The 15,955-nt window shown below is 39.9% G+C and overlaps 1 protein-coding gene across 4 annotated transcripts in view; it reads left to right on the top strand.

Moving 5' to 3' along the window:
• LOC117912180 (nijmegen breakage syndrome 1 protein) overlaps positions 1–15,955 on the top strand; it is a 118,483-nt gene that overhangs the window by 49,504 nt on the left and 53,024 nt on the right. The gene's annotated exons all lie outside the window — the stretch shown is intronic.

Here is a 15,955-nt window from a genome sequence, read left to right as displayed (position 1 = left end):
CTTGAGAAGAGGACTTGCTAACTCTCAAGAGCGTTTTGCTGGTGTTTGGGCATATTTCTGGGCTGAAGGTTAACCTTGACAAAAGTAATATTTATGGCATTAACCTCGTCAGGATCATCTTCTTAGGTTGGCCGAGTTGCTTGATTGCAAGGCATCTGGGTGGCCATACTTACCTGAGTCTACCTCTGGGTGGGAATCCCAAGTCTAGTAGCTTCTGGGACCCTGTGATTGAGAGGATTTCGAGCAGATTAGATGGGTGGCAAAAGGCATATCTATCTTTTGGAGGTAGGATAACTCTCATTCAATCTTGTCTCACTCATATGCCTTGTTACTTCCTCTCATTGTTTAAGATCCCGGCTCCGTGGCAATAAGAATTGAGAGGTTGCAAAGAGATTTTTATGGTCTGGGGTTGGGAAGGCAAAAGAGATCATCTAGTTAGTTGGGATGTAGTGTGTAATCCGAAGACGAAAGGGGTTTGGGTCTCGGAAGGATTTCCTTACGGAATTCCGCTCTCTTAGGGAAATGGTTGTGGAGGTATCCCAGGGAGGGTTCAGCGTGTGGCATCAGGTCATTTTAAAGCATTTATGGATCACACTCTAATGGTTGGGACGCCAACACTGTTGTTAGATGGTCACATCGTTGTCCTTGGAAGGCTATTGCACAAGTTTCCAAGATTTTCCAAGTTTACTCGGTTCATGGTAGGAGATGGGGAAAGAATTCGTTCTGGGAAGACTTGTGGTGGGGGGATCAACCTCTGGGGTCCGTTATCCAAGACTACTTAGAGTAGTAATGGATAAAAACATTCTTATTTCTTCAATTCTCGGATCCACTCGCCCCTTCTCTTGGAATTTTAACTTCCGTCGTAACCTTTTCGATTCCGAGATAGAAGATTTAGAGAGTCTCATGCGGTCTCTTGATCTTATACATTTATCACCTTTGGTTCCAGATAAGAGATCTTGGTCTTTATCTTCTTCAGGTTTTTCACAGTCAAATCTTTCTTTCTTGCCTTATCCCAAATTCTGGTTGCCTTCAGTTTTCCCTTCAAGATAGTTTGGAATTCTCAAGTCCCTTTCAAAATCAAGTCCTTTGTCTGGTTAGTGGCTCACAAGAAGGTAAATACTAATGATATGCTACAGTTGAGAAGACCCTACAAAGCACTTAGTCCAGACATTTGCATGTTGTGCATGAAGCAGGGAGAAACAGTAGATCATCTTTTTCTTCATTGCCCTCTGACGATGGGGTTGTGGTACAGACTATTTCAGTTATCACATATAGATTGGGTCCCTCCTAGGAGCATCTGTGACATGCTATCTACCAATTTTAATGGGTTTGGATCTTCTAAGAGAGGGATTGTATTATGGCAAGCTGTGTGCATTGCTTTATTATGGGTGGTGGCGGGAAAGAAATGCAAGGATTTTTGAGGATAAAGCAAGGAATTCAGAGAACCTATGGGACATGATTCATTTCCTTGCTTCTCTTGGGCTTGTTGTTCTAAGGTTTTTAAGGGATTCCACTTAATGTATACAACTTGATTGGTTAGCGGCGTGCAACTCCATTGGTTGGCCTAACTTATAGAAGTTGTTTGTATCTAATTTGTATTTTCTCGCATTTGTTTCATTGTAGTTTTGTTTTTCTTTGGTGGGAGGATTCCTCATACTTCTCTTGTACTTTCCTTTTTATCAATATATGCCTTTGTCGTTTCCAATCAAAAAAAAAGAATGGATAGTTTCATGAAGTACCCCTCTTAGATGCCCTGCTAACACTTTAGCTATTATCTTGTAAAGACTAGTGATCAAGCTAATAGGTCTATAGTCTGAGATTTTCTTTGACATGTTTTTTTTTTTGTAAATAGAACTATGAAAGAAGCATTAGTGCTTTGATTGATAATCCCGCTCCTGTGAAACTCTGCAAACACTCTCACTAGATCCTCCTTGATCACATCCCGACAATCTTGAAACACTGCAATGGTAAAGCCATCAGGCCTCGGTGCCTTATCCCTATCCAATTGAAAAATGGCTTTAGAAATCTCTTCTTTAGTAAAAGGGGATTCCAACCTAGACGCACTCTCTCTAGATATAGGGGACCAATCTAAGCCTTCAACTCTCCAAGACTCTTCAGAAGGGCTCGCGTAGAGCTTTTCAAAATACCATAAAATCTCCTCTTTTGGCATGATGAATCCTAATTTCGCATGATGATGCAAAATTGAAATAAGTTGGCTAATGTTGCCGATTCATTTAGCATTTATGTGTGGAATTTTGCATGATCATGTGAAGTCAACTTCAATAGATTTCTCAGCTCCTACAATGTCTTGATATTGGTTCATTTGGCATGTATGTGTAAAATCTGATTTCTCATGCGAATTGGAACTTTCCTCAAAACCTGCCATTGTGCCTTGTTGGTTCATTTTGCATGGTCATGCCAAATTTCACACGATCATGCGAAATTGCCATCCCCCCTTTTCAACTCTCTTTTATAATTTTTCACACTTCTTCCTTCCATGATCATGTTAGCTTCCTCGATTTACATCAAACAACTCAAAGTGGACCTCCAAACTAATTCACATGCGTGGATACATTTTTCTTTGATCAATAAGCAAAAAATTGTATTGCAAAGAGGCATTAAAATAGTGACCCATAGAATTACAGTATAGAGATACTCACCTCATTACAAAAGGACCCAAACAACAAGGAAAAAACAAAAAACCTTCTCCCTTATCGCGAGCACGCCCAATCTACAAAATCTATGAAGGTCGAAGGACTATATTTTATCCACAATTTGGTTTCCGACCAAAGTAAATACACAAAAGAAGCTTTCAGCCTTGGATGGACAACAAGCTATCCTCAAAAGCAATTCTATTCCTTGCCTTCCAAATGACCCAAAACAAGCATAACGGTCTCACTTGCCATGCCACTTTCCTCTTCTTATCCACAAAAGAGCCCCTTCACCCTAAAAGGGTTTCCTTTACTGAAAAAGAAATACCCAAGATACTCCAAAAAAAGAAAGGAGCAACATCCACACTTCCCTTGTTTTTTCACAATGAAGGAGGAGGTGATCAATCGATCCTCACACGTTTGGCACATAAATCATCTATTAGCCAAAACCCAACCCCTCTTTTGCAAATGGTCTAAGGTTAGAACTCTTCCCCACGAAGCCTCCCAAGCAAAGAAGCTTAATTTGGGCTGCACACAAGAGTTCCAAATAATCTTCGAAAGGAAAGAAGCAAGAGAAACCAGCTGCAAAGCCCTATACAAAGATTTTACCGAAAAAACCCCATCCTTTGAATCCATTCACCTCACCCTATCCTCCTCATCCACACTAACCTTCTTCCCATCCAAGCAACAAACCAACCTTTCCACTTCTTCCAACTCCCAATCATTGAAAGGTCTATTGAAACGAGGACTCCAACTTCCCCCCCTTTCCCCTGCGGCTGTCCGAACTTCATTTACCCAAGCCTCTTTGGAAGTTGCTAGAGCAAATAATGAAGGGAAATCCTCGCACAAAGGGGTGGTTCCACACCACTTGTCTTTCCAAAACCTCACCTTCTTACCATCACCCACCACAAAGCCAAAAGAAAGGGTTACTAGATGTCCCATCTTACTTATTGCTTTCCACAACCCAACTCCATAGGCGGAGCTAGCCTCATAAGAGCTCCACCCTCCTCTTTCCTCCCCGTATTCCTTCTAATCACTTGGTTCCAAAGGCCTTTCTTTCATTTGCAAAACGCCAAACCCATTTGCCAAGGAGAGCCCTATTGAAAGTCCCAAGGCTCTTAACCCCTCCTTTTCTTTTATCTACACACACAATCGGCCACCTTACTAAGTGCTGTTTTTGCTCAAGAGCCCCACCACCCCACAAAAAAATACCTTTGAATATGCTCCAGTCTAATTCTAACCACCCTAGGCAGCTAGAAAATAGACATAAAATAGATCGGCAAATTGGACAAAGTATTTCGAATTAAGGTAATCCTCCCCCCTTTCGAGATGTACTGACGTTTCCGCATAGCCAATCTCTTTCGGAATCTTTCTTTTATTCCATCTCAAGCGGCAACATATTTAAAAGGAGCTCCCAACGACATTCCTAAGTCGGTGGAGGGCAATTTTCCGACCTTATCACCGAACTCATCAGCCAACTTTTCCACATTCTCAACTTTACCAATCGGAATTAGTTCACTTTTTTTCCAGATTCGCTCTTAACCCTGAAATTGCCTCAAATCACATTAATAACTAGCACAAATATGTCAACTGCTCCTCCTTTGCCTCACAAAAAATCAATATATCATCAGCAAACAACAAATGAGAGACTTGGACCCCTTCACCCCTTCTTCCCCGAACCGAACACGGCGACAAAAAACCTCCAGAAACTGCTTTCTTCAGCATACAACTAAAAACCTCCATCACAACTATGAATAAGTAAGGCGAAAGGGGGTCTCCTTGCCTTAAACTTCTTGAGCTCTGAAAAAATCCAGTAGGGCTTCCATTCACCATAACTGAAAACCTAGCAGTGGATAAACACCACTTTATCCATCTACGCCACCTTTCCCCAAACCCCATATTCTCCAACATCGTTAAAAGAAACGACCAGTTCACGTGATCATAGGCTTTCTCAATATCCAATTTGCAAAGAATTGCCCCTCTATTGCTTTTCAAAATGGAATCTATTGCTTCATTAGCAATCAACACGACATCCATAATCTGCAGCCCCTCCACAAAAACATTTTGAGACGTTGAGATCACCTTAGCTAACACTCCCTTCATTCTGTTAGCCAACACCTTTGCTAAGCACTTGTACAACCATCCCACCAAGCTAATTGGCCTAAAATCCTTCAAGTCCTCAGCCCCCCCTTTCTTAGGGATCAACACTAGAAATTGCATTCAGACTTCTAACAAAAGTCCCAGTTTCATGGAACTGTTTGAAGAAGTTCATTACCTCCTCATTTACAAAATCCCAAGAAACTGCCAGAATGCCATTGAGAAACCGTCGGGCTTGACGCTTCTCTTTTTCAAAAACCTGATAGCGTACCAAAACCTTCTCCTCTGAGAAAGGCTTCTCCAATCCCTCCACATCCAGCTTTCCACCTCTCAAAAATCAAACCATCTATATTGGGCTTCCAACCACCGAATCTGCACAGACCTTGGAAAGCTCTGTTCACTTCTCTTTGATTTCACTTTCCTCAGTGAACCACCTCCCATTCACTTTTACTCTGGTCAACTGATTCCTTCTTCTATGAGCATTACCATCTGATGAAAAAACCTTGTGTTTCTATCCCCTTCTTCAGCTAAATTTCTCTAGACTTCTGCCTCCACGACACTTCTTCTAAAAGAACCCACTTTTTATACATCTCTCTTGCTTCCTTCCTAGCTTCTTCTTCTTCCAAAGACAGAGAGCGAACACTCTCTTCTTTGTCCAAGAATCCACTAAATTCTAAGCACTCTGCTTCTTAGAATCAATTTGACCAAAAACCTCTTTATTCCAACTCTCAAAATCAGTTTAATGCCTTCAATTTTTCAGTCAAAATGAAGCTGACTGACCCACTAACTTGAATCCCCTTCCACCACTTTCTCAACACCTCTTTAAAGCCCTCCTCCTTCAACCACATATTCTCAAATCTAAAAAGCGTGGGCCCTCTCCTCATCTCTCCCCCATCAAGAAGATCAGAGAGTGATCAGAAATTGGCCTAGCCAGAATAACTTGAATGACCCCCTGAAAATGAACTTCCTAATCTTCAAAAATGAGGAACCGATCAATTCTCGACTTTAACCGATTATTAAAACCTCCACTCCATGTGAACAACCCCCCCTGAAGAGGCAAGTCCTTTAGTTCTAAATCCTTAACCACCTCTGAGAATCTCCTCATTGTTGGGGACAGACGACCTCCTCTACTACGCTCAGATGGGAATCTTATCATGTTAAAGTCTCCTGCTACAGACCACGATTCATTCCACAAACCTCTAAAGGCCCCCAACTCACTCAAAAAATCTTCTCTCTCCACCTTCACAGTGGGCCCATACACTACTGAAAAAATCCAGCAAAAACCATTTTCACAATTCTTAAAGCGACAAGAGATTAAATATTTACCCACCTCCATCTCCACCATTTGTAGCACCCTATTATCCCAAAACACCACCCTCCCCCCCGCCGCACTCCTTGAATTCAAAGTACCCCACTCCAAACATCTTCCTACCCCGAGACTTCTCACAATCCCATTACTCATCTCCTGAGTTTTTGTTTCTTGGAGACACTAAATTCGCCTTCTGAGTTTTAATCACATCCTTTATCAATTTTCTCTTGTCTCTATCATTTATCCTCCTTACATTCCACGAAAGGATTTGAAGCCTCATCTAACACACTCCTGATGACCCTGATCCCCTCTTGACCCACCGTAATTTACCGACCGTTCAAGTTTCTTTAGTTCTCGGTCAAATCTCGAGGATCTCTGTCATTTCCTCTTTTTTCCGCTTACCCTCTCAAATCGGTCTCTTCTTTCCCTTATTCTATTAAGAAGTTTCAAAATCTCACTTTCAAATCCCTTAGTGGGCATTCCCAAACAATGAAAAAAATTTGCCAAACAATTGTACCTCCATGACTCCACATCCCTCCTTCTTTCTCAACCCTTTCATCCTCCCCTCTTTTAACGGTAAGACTCACCATCAACCTTCTCAACAAGCCTTTCTTCCACCAAACACACACTCAGAGGACTTACATACAACTCCCTTCGTTTTCCTTCAAAAAGACATCAGCATCACGACTCTCCTCTACCTTAATCAAAGCCCCCTCCACCCCAGAGAAAGGAGATGAAGAAGAGTCCGTCCCCTCCAAACGCAAACAGAAGAAGGCTCAAAGAAGGAGTACCTGGAAGCTTCCTCCAAAAGCATGTGTCCGCTAGAGAAAACCTTCCTGATGCCCCTTTCTCCATTTTAGAAATCATTCTGCTGGCCAGAAATTCTTCTGCAAACCACCCCTTAGATCGTAGTTGACAAAAGGAAGCCCTAGCCTCTTTTAAAGGCTCGTGCAAAAAGGCCTTATGTGGGTTCGAAGCCTAAATCGCTCCAACACTAGGCTGCCCCTCTTTCCAAACCGACTTGGGCCCACTTTCCAAACAGCCCAGCCCATCCCTTAGAAGGTTTGAAGGGCCGTCACAAGAAGCCTGCTCCTCACCTCTACTGGGTTGCCCCTCCTCCCAACACATCCTGGGCCTGCTCGTCTCACTTTCTTTTAAAGCCTAACCCATTCTAGAGCTAAAAAGGATTGCAGGGCCTTCACATTCCAGGCCTGAATTCCTTTGGGCTTGAACAACCTCACAAACGGGCTTGCAACTAACAAACATAGCAGACCCCTCTTTCTCACTTAAGCCCACCCTTCCACTTCCCTTTTCTCTAGCCCCCTTCCCAAATCCTGAAAAACCATCAGCTGAACCTACCGTCCCGTCTCCATCACCCTTTTCTTCCCCCTTATTCTTTCTGACTAAACCTGCCCCATTAACCTTTCATGCATGCCAACTCTCCTTCCCCATACCACCGCTGCTCCCCACGCGTGAACCCACATCCCACTCTTCCCTAACCTTTCCCCCCTCTCTCCCTTTCAAGTTCTTCATTGGCACCACTGCAGAAATCCATGGCAGCACCTCCCACCACAACTGGACTGCATGACAATAAGAATTCACCACTAAATGCAACGTCCCTGGAAAAAATTTCCCTCCGTTCACCAAAATTCTGGTCCATTGAAGCTGAATTTTTTTTTGTTTCTTCATCCACTTCAACAAAACCTCCACAGCATTCAACCAATTCTTTTAAACATCTCTCCACTCCAATAGTGAAGCGGGAGCCCCACCACCCTCACCCAAACTTCTTTTGCTTGGCTTCCTAACCGCAAGCACCTCGCCTCCTCACTCCATCTCTCTAAGTGCAGCAATTTATCCTTATAGCAGCGCGTCCCCCTTTTTAACACTCTCTCTGCTTCCTCTTCATCTTCAAACTCCAGCAAAAAGAAAGGTCCTCCCAGCTTCAAAACTTTCACACCTTTTTTAAGATTCCAGCTGTGCTCCCCCCATTTCCTGAACAAAGCCATTTCCGTCTCTACCACCGACCCGACACCCCACATTCCAAGTAAGCATTGACCCAACCCTTCCTCCCTACCCCTCAACCCTCTCCCTCCAACCTGAAGCCATAACGCATCTCCTAGCCTTCCAACTGGTTCCTTAGCAACATCCACGAAGGTCTTTTTCTCATCCTCCACCTTTTTTCCAGTGCGCTTCTCATCCTTGCCTTCTATTGTCACCACTTTCGTCTTTGAATCAACTTGGAGTGCCGCTTCAGTCTTTGCTTCCTCTTGAGTAACTACTCCCAAAGCCCATAGTTTCTCAGCGAGAATGACCCATCCTCCTAGCAAACCCTTTCCTTTAGGGAAAACTAAGCAAAATCTCTTAGTCTTTACATCAACAACAGAAGATAAGACATATCTCCCTGGCCCATTTACACGCCTCTCCAACCTGAACTTTCTTCCCTCTTCCTCCCAGACTTTTACCATTCTTCCTTCCTTCTCCTTCCTGCAACATTCTTTAAAACCTTCCAACAGTTTTCTCAAACTTAAAACTCGAAAACGGATCCAAGAGGAGAGACCTCTACTCCTCTCCACAATGGTACCTTTTAGCTTCCCTCAGACTTCCTCTATCGAAACTTCAAACGTCTTCGACTCTATTGCAACCTAACACTTTCCCTCTCTCATCTCAGACTACTACATCACCCTCACACCAAAATTAGTTGATTGAGCTAGCATATAGGGCATAATTGGCCTCATTTTTCCTTCTATCTAAACTGATCCTTTTTGTATTCACATGTGTGGATACATGAATCAAAGTCATTTGGACATCCTCTTTCATAAGATCAACTTTTTTGTTCTTAGAGATCCTTCAATTACAACATGTTGATATCACCCATTTGCAGCATATATTTGAATCATCTTCACTTTGTGCCTTCTTCATATGGATTCATCTCCCCTCTTACATAATTTATCATCAAATTACACCTTGAAATCACTCAACTCACAAAAGATGGTTAGTAATCATTGCAAGAACAACAATATGTTAATTGAGTATTTTAAGTATAATTACGATGAAAAAAATGTGAATTATACGTCAATTAATACTAGTTATATGCATTTTTTGAGTAGTAATCATTCATGTTGCTTAAGTGGATAATACTAGAATGTCTTGAGATATCTTTGGAAGTCTAATATCTGAAAGGGTAAGATGAGAAAAATATAAAAATTATTTTGACGGGAAATATTATGCAAAAGAAATTTGAAGCTATCATCATGGTTTGCCTCAATTTTGCATAAATATGCAAACATGTTAGTCACCAAAGCATTCTAAACTGTTTGAGAATGTTCATTTAGAATAATTAAGATTAGTAGCAAGTAGTTTGGGTTCCTTTGAAATACTGTGAAAGGTTTTGAAATAGTTATAAAACCTAAGCTCTATATTGATAGAAAAAGTACACAAGGAGGATGAGGAATCCCCCCTCCAAAAAAAACTAAACAACATGAAAAAATAACAATACACTAGGCTGTCCCATTGGAACTATTGGAACTACACACTGATAGCCAATCAAGTTGTAATACGTTAAGGGGGGTGCCCTTAAAACCCGCTGAACAAAACGCCTAAAAGGACGCAAGGAAATGAATGGAATCCCAAAGATTCCCTGAATTCCTAGCCTTGTCCTCAAATATCCTAGCATTTCTTTCCCGCCACACAACCCAGATTAACGCTATACACGCGTTTTGCCATAGAATTACCCCTCTCTTGGACTTGCCAAATCCGTTGTAATTGATGAACATCATATTTGAAATGTTTTTCGGAGGAACCCAATCCATCTTGGCTAGTTGAAAAAGTCTGTGCCACAACCCCAACGTCACTGAACAATGGAGGAAGAGATGATCTGCTGATTCTCCTTGTTCCATACACAACTTACATATGTCAGGGCTAATAGCTTTGTGGGGTCTCCTCAATTGTAGCAAGTCATTGGTATTCACCTTCTTATGTGCCACAAGCCAGACAAAGGCCTTAACTTTGAAAGGGACTTGAGATTTCTATATTCTAGGAGAATATTAAAATAATAGGACTAGCCAATCCCACATTAGGTACGTACAAATTTGGAGTCCTCATGTACCTATAAATAGAGGAGCCCTTCACTTGTTCAAGGTAGATCTTAAGATCTCAAGATTGAGAACTAGCTTTTTTAGTTAGTATGATAACACTTGCGTGGGAGGCTTCTTAGGGGAGAGTTCTAACCTTGGATTGTTTGCAAAAGAGAGGTTGGGTGATGGAAAATAGATGTTTTTTATGCCATACGTGTGAGGAGTCAATTGATCACCTTCTCATTCATTGTGAAAAAACAAGGGAAGTGTGGATGTTGCTCCTTTCTTTTTCTGGAGTTTCCTGGGTTTTTCCTCTTTCGGTGAAGGAAACCCTTTTAGGATGGAGGGGCTCTTTTGTGGGAAAGAAGAGGAAGGTGGCGTGGCAATTGGGACCGTTATGTTTGTTTTGGGTTATATGGAAGGCTAGAAATTCAATTGCTTTCGAGGATTGCGGGCTGTCCATTTAAAAGCTGAAAGTTTCTTTTGTGTATTTACTGTGGTCGGAAACCAATTTGTGGATAAAAGATGGTCCTTCGACCTTAATAGATTTTATAGAGTGGGTGTGTATGCATTAAGGGAGAATATTTTTTGTTTTTTCCTTGTTGTAAGGGGGTAAGTTCCTTTATACTGTAATTCTGTGGGTCGCTATTTTAGTGCCTCTTTGTAATACAATTATATACTTATTGATAAAAAAAAAATGATAACACTTGCTTTCTTTCAAACGCTCCCTTTGGCTCTTTGTTTTTCTTATACTTCTTAGATATTGTCTAAGGCTGCTTGGTTAAGACTGACTTGGGAACTTGGAGTGTTTGAAGTTGGTCTAAGTGCTACAAGGATTTTAGGGAAGATCCCGGTCCATGACAGTATGCCCTAAAACTGGTTCTACAGTTCACAACAAAAGTTCTATTTTCGATAGGTAGCCAAAAGATTTAAAAAAAAAAACCCTTGAGCGCCAAGGCATATAAGACCTACACAATGCGTGCTGAAGGTATAGCTCCAAGGTTCAGCCAAAAAGAGAACACAAAAAACAACTTCCTCCCTTAATGAGAATCCAACTAATCAACAAAATCAATTAAGGGCATCGAGCCTCATATATGTACACCTTTACCCATAAGAAAAGATTACTAAGGAAAAGCTCTTTAAAATATGGTTAGACTGCTCCTCGTTCTCAAATGACTTGCGAGTCTTCTCTTGCCAAATCGTTTAAAAAATGCAAAAAGGAGTAGCTCTCCAAACCTTCTTTTGTCTTCTCTCCACAAAGGATGTGTGCCACCTTAAAAGCGTTTCTTTGATTATGGTAGACAACACCAAGAATGCCAAATAGAGAAGAGCAACTGCCATGTTTTGACACAGTGAAGAATTATGTGATCAATTGATTCTTCTTCTATTTTACGTAGATAGCATCTATTGATCAATGTCTGTCCTTGTTTTTGAAGCTGATCGAGAGTCAATACCTTCCCTAACGAGCTTCCCACACGAAGAAACCTTCTTTAGATGGAACCTAAGGATTCCAAATTACCTTTATTAGAAAAGGAATTGAACTCCTAGACTCCAAAACAACATATAGAGACTTCACAGAGAAGGCATCATTCCTCGAATTCAATTGAACTACCTTGTCCGCTTGCTCTCCATTCACCACCTTACCTTGTAGTCTAAAGAAGAATTGCTCTACATTATCAAGCACCCAATCATTTAGATGTCTAGAAAAATAAGGGTTCTAATGACCCCTCTTACCTGTCTGGTCTCACAAATTCGTCACCCAAGCCTCTTTTGATATGATTAAAGCATAATAGAGTTGGGAAAGAAACCCACAAGGGCTTATTCTTACACCACTTGTCTGTCCAAAACTTCACTTTCCTCCTATTCCCCTCGAAAAAGGAAGTTCTACTATTAAATGTGTTGTAATCCTTCATGAGAGTTTCCATAACTTGACCTCATACCCATTTCTCACATCATAGGATTGCCACCCTCCTTCCTCCTTATATTTTCCACTTATTACTGGTCTCTAGATAGCTTGCCTTTCAAATGCGAATTGCCAACTCCACTTACATAATAAAGCCTTATTACTCGAAGAAAGATGTCTAATGCCCAAACTTTCTTTTCTTTTCTTGATGCATATAGTTGATCACTCAACTAGATGAAGTTTTTTCTCTAAAGCCCCGCCTTCCTAGAGGAAATCTCCTTGAATCCTCTTAAGCCCCAATCTAACATTTCTTGAAATAGAAAACCATGACATAAAATAAATGGGCAAGCTGAATATTGTGCCCTTGATAAAAATAAGCCTCCCCTCATTAGAGATATGGTCTTTTTCCACATCAATATCCTTTTGTAAAACCGCTCTTACACACCATCCCAAACTGCCATTAATTTAAAAGGAGTGCCAGTGGAAGGCTTAGATAAGTACATATAAGCTCTCTTACCTTACACCCCAATTGATAGGCTACCTCCTCATTATCCACACTTCAATTAGAATCAACTTGCTCTTTTCTAGATTAATTTTCAATCCTAAGTTCAAGCCACATGAGCTATTACCTTGAATGAACCATTTGCTTGAGAAGCCTTATAAAAAACATGTAGTCTCCATTTTTTGGCTTACACTTGGGCTTAATAAATTGGGGAAATAGGCATGCAATGGTGAGGTTCAAACGCTTGACCTCCCACCAAAAGAGGTGTTGATGCCATATTGAATAACCAATTTTCCTAAAAGGTTAAGTTTATCAATTGAAAGAAATTGTGCTTTTATAAATGCAATGTTTTCTTTGGATTTTGTTGTTTTAGATGCATTGTGTTAAGTTGGATGCTTTTCCCTATCAGCATTTGGGCATTAGACCTTTGTTGACATGGTGCTTATCACCCTTGTCCTACTGTTTGGGTGCTTACAAAAGATGCTCACTAATAATCCATCTTCATTTACTGCAAAAATGTGCAAAAGAATAAGTGAATTGTTCTCTTTTATCATGGAAAATATTCTAAAATTGTTGCTTTCTTCATTCTCTTATTCAAATGACCATGGCTCTTCTAGTTACATGCAAAAAAATGAACATAAGAGATAATGTTTAATATGATGATTTTAGAAAACACAGACACAAATTAGGCAGCATTTCTGGATTTGAAGAATTTCTGCATTTGACATCTTGTGGCCATGCTAGAACTTGAAGCATGTGTCTATGGATCATCTCTTTCTCTTTGAGGTGGCACCGTGGATCATAGCTATGGGTTAGTGCCTTTGGAGATTTGAGAATCCCTTTTTTGAAGTGTGGATATGTAGGGGAAATGTTTTGGCTCAAGTATAAGAATGCTAATGGTTGCACCAACATCATGAATGTTCCTATGATGATGCCTTTTGGAAGGACTCACACTAAGAAATAGTCAAGGGAAGGAGAATAACAAAAATTTAGAAGGACTAGCAGTGAACAAATGCCTTAGATCAGAAAGGTAGTTTTTAGGGAAAATCATTGAACTTGATGCTCTTGGCATTTGATGGTCTGTATAAGAAAGTTGGAGGTTTGTTATCCTTTCTAAAGTCTCCTTTCTTGCATGGACAGCCTTATTAAATAGATTGTTATGGGGGATTAGTTGAATCACATGTATTAGCCTTGGTTAACCCACTCCTCTCCAACTCCCCTGACCCTAACCCCCCCCACAGCCACAGACACACAAACCCTTTTTTGCCAATGTTTAAGGTCCTTGGTAAGTGCTTGTACAATGACAAAACTTCATATTATTTGTACTTAAGTTTCTTACTTGGATTGAGAAGATAGATGCACTCAAATTTGGTCATGGTGAGATATTGATAACTTCTTTGGTTTTGGGTAGTTTTTGGCACCTTAACTGTGTTTTAGCTGTAGAACTCAGACCTCTTGTAGATATGATTTGGAACCTTTATGGAGAGTTAATATAGCTGTTCTTCATGTAGATGCTTTTGTTTCTTAGGCCTGTGAGATTTAAAATTTAACTGATGTATTTACGTGGTGATTTTGGTTGTTTCTTTACCTTTTCAATCATGTCATTCAACCGTAACCACCTCAAGTTATATACATGGAGATATCATCTAACTATGACCACCTAACCAACTTAAGTTCTATCCATGGAGATAAACCAAAGTCTATTATCTTGATTTAGTTCAATTGAGGTAATTATTTAAGTTGTTCTAGTTCTCTAGTAGTTCTTATTAGAAGGGAAAGGGTATATTGATGGAATCATTAATGTGATACATGTTGTGGGCTCAGATCCTAATAGCTCAAGGAAAATTGGTTGTTTTACATGATATCAAAGATAGAGGTCTCAAGCTCTTGTTACCGGTCTCCTCTATTTATCCTTAACTGCTGCTACTTTTCCTCTCCATGTGCAGGTATGGGGTTGCATAAGGGCCCAAATTTTAATAGCTTAAGCTTTTTGGAAAGTTGGTAACTTAACAAGATAATTTCCAAGCACAATGTGATAGAGCCATTGTGCTTGCACATGGTCCAAATCCTAACAGCTTGAGGCTTTTAGGAACGTTGGTAGCTTAACTAGAACACTTACTGAGCTAGATGTGACAAATTCATTGTGTGAGAAATGAAAAGTTGAAAAATGATATGTTTGATTGGGTCAACCAAGAAAGGGCCAAAAAGGCAAGCAAAGCTTTCCATATGTTGCTATCAACAAGTTTGGAAAAAACAAATAAAAAAAAGATGAATGTAGGAAATGCAAAGAAAGGAGCGAAGATGGCCTTTTTTAATGTTAGAAGTGAAGATAAAATTGTCCATCATACATTTTGATGGCAGAAAAAATGTTCGGTGGGGATTGCCTTTTTACCCAGTCAATCCATATTCTGTGTCATGGCCTTTTGATGTATGCATAATTTTTTTATAGGTTCTATTATAATGATGCAGAATTTGTCATATTAAACTAATGATTGCAACTCCATCTAGTAAGCAAGCAAAAATCTTTCTCCATGCTAAAAATGTTATATTATTAATGGAAGAAATGATGCAGATTGTCCTTTAGAAACTAAATTGTCCTTCAGAAGCAAACTGGAGTTCTCAGAACAAATGGAGGAAAGGGGGAATTGGGGTCCTTGGTTTTCAACAAAACCATGAGTTTTTCAACATGATATTGATGTGAATATTTTTGGATAGGCAATATGGTAGGATGCAAATAATATTAATCCCAGTACATCTAGGCCAAACTATCTTTCTCATCCAGTAAGGTAGAAGTGCTTTTAGTTAGCTTTTGAAAATGATCAAGATAGAACTTCACATACATCTATAGATTCCTTTCAAACATGGTTTTTTTTTTTTTTTTTTTTCTTTTAAATTTGAAAAAGTTATATCATATATAAAAATGACTTTCAACCATTCTTTTCCTGTCAAAATTCTTGAACTAGTTTATTTTTTTTTTGTTGTTGTTGTTGCTGTTTTTATTTTTATTTATTTATTTATTTTTTATAAATAATTTTTTAACTAGAAATTTTAGATTCGCTTTGTGACCCAAGTCTCCTTCCCAATAAAATGTGTTTGAAGAACATTATGATTAGGGGTGACCATTTCCTTTTGACCTCTGTGTTTGGTCTGGTCCAGCTTTAGCAAACATCTATATTGCCTCGTTTTGTCTGAACCCAACCTGGATGTTACACTTAGTTCAAGTCTTACCTGGAGAAAACCTAGGGGATTTTGGCCATCTAAAATTGGGATCTGTGTTAGAGATGATAAATAGTGTTCTCGTGTCCTCTTCCCCTACCTTAACCTAAATCTGGAGCCAAAATTTATTATTTTGCCAGCACTGATTTGGATGATGATTATTTTTGTTAAATTTGAATTGATGTACAGTAGTTTCTGATGGTA

Source organism: Vitis riparia, chromosome 4 (genome assembly GCF_004353265.1).
Source record: "Vitis riparia cultivar Riparia Gloire de Montpellier isolate 1030 chromosome 4, EGFV_Vit.rip_1.0, whole genome shotgun sequence".
Taxonomy (NCBI): Eukaryota; Viridiplantae; Streptophyta; class Magnoliopsida; order Vitales; family Vitaceae; genus Vitis; species Vitis riparia.
This window is presented reverse-complemented; position numbering and strand designations above follow the sequence as displayed.